Consider the following 2,053-nt stretch of genomic DNA (forward strand, 5'->3'; position numbering starts at 1 on the left):
CGCCCGGCTTCCTCACCGCCCGCCGCCGCCAGGACTCGCCGGCGCCGCCCCGGCCTCTCCTCCCTTCGGCCCCGCCTTCCTCCGAGTCTGACGACTCCGGCCGCCACCATTTCCTCTCCGGCGAACAGGATTCCGGCCGTCATCGGGAAGCATGCAGATCTCAGATCCAAAATTGCCTCGGTTGACTTTTTGCCCCGAAACCCTATTTATCTTGCCATGTTCATCGCATCGTAACTTTGCATGCATAGCTCCGATTCATGCATATAGCATATCAAAATGTTCATCTCAGAGAATAAATCATTTCATTCCATTGCATCATTTTCATTTGAGTTCATCTTGATGCCCGCAATGCTGTTAGAAGAGGGCTACTTGAGATAAATTGTCAGATCTGCTGCTCCATTTAGATATTTGTCATTTTTGCCATGATTATTGTGTGCATGATATGCCCATGAGCTCTACATATGTTTTGTTAAGGGTTTTGCCATCTTTCCAGAGGTGCAACCCATGTATTTTTGTGATGTGTGTGCAGACTAGCACAAGCTTGCAAAGTGAGGCACTTGGTAATGCTGATTTCAGGGACTTAGCATTTCCACTAAGTCCTTGATCTGTTTATCTCATATGGCCTTATGTTCTTGTTGTTTCCTAGTGATCCGTGCCTCTTTTGAGGATTATCAGTAAGGATGTTTTGTTAATCTTGTAGTGCTCTATCCATCCATGTCTTTTTTTGAAATTATGGAGCACCCTAGCTTGAGTCAATCGAGCTGTACTTTTGCTACTTCGTGAATCTTGGCAGATTGTCTACTTGTTAGCGATTTTGCCGATGATGTTGTAGTTGATCCGTGCATGCTATGCTATAGTTCTTGCCATGTCTAGCTTGTATTTTGTGTATTCTTGATGGATGTATTCTTAGTTGGTCATGACTTGCTCCGTAGTGAGTGCATCGAGCTTGTAAACATGCCTACTTGATATCTGTTTTCAGCATGCTCCAGTTTTCACAAAGTCTGAGAACTGATTATGTTTTTGCCATGTTCACATGCTTGCAATTGTATTTTCTGATCCCTTTTGGCTCAAGGTCTCTAAGGGATTTTTGTTAAGCTCTTTGAGTAGCTCCATGCCATGCTTTACTTTACCATCTACAGGTCCTGTAGCATGTAGTTTTGTTGTTCTGAAGTGTGCTACCTGATCTGAAATTCCAGACAAGTGTTAATTTCACTAAGTCTGAAATCTGTTTGCCATATGCCTTTTTGCCATGCTTGTTTGAACCTGTTAATGGATGAATTGGCCGTAGCTCAGTGCTAGACTTTTGTTAAGCATCATGAGTGCATCCCTGACATGTATTTTTATGCCATGTTTGGGTGCTGTAGCATATTCATCTTGTTGCATTTAGATGGCTACTTGCTGTAAATCGTAGACCGGTGTCATGTTTGAATTGCTTGCCATTTCCAAACCGTAACTCCGATTCCGGCGTTCTTTATATCGTTTTCAAGCGATTTAATCTCATCTTCCCAGTGGCTCACTTTGATTCCCATGTGGAGGCCAGGTTCATGCATTCCTTGTCACATCTTGCATATGCATCCCGCATCGCATCCCGCATAGCATACCATCCTTGCATCATATTGTTTGATCCTTGCACGTGGTTGATTGTGTCCTTGTTGCTTGTTTGTCTTGTTTGGGTAGAGACGGGAGACGAGTTCGCTAACGAGGAGCCCGTTGAGTTTGCTTTCGAGGATCCAGTCAACTCTAACCACTTTGCAGACAAGATGATCATACCCTCGAAATCACTACTATCTTTGCTATGCTAGTATGCTCGCTCTTTTGCTATGCCAATGCCACGATGCCTACCACATGCTTTCAAGCCTCCCAAATTGCCATGTAAAACCTCTAACCCACCATGTCCTAGAAAACCGTTGATTGGCTATGTTACCGCTTTGCTCAGCCCCTCTTATAGCGTTGCTAGTTGCAGGTGAAGATTGGAGACCGTTCCTTGTTGGAACCTTATTTTACTTGTTGGGATATCATTATATTGCCATGTTATCTTAATGCATCTATATAC

The sequence above is a fragment of the Triticum aestivum genome, chromosome 2A (genome assembly GCF_018294505.1).
Source record: "Triticum aestivum cultivar Chinese Spring chromosome 2A, IWGSC CS RefSeq v2.1, whole genome shotgun sequence".
NCBI lineage: Eukaryota > Viridiplantae > Streptophyta > Magnoliopsida > Poales > Poaceae > Triticum > Triticum aestivum.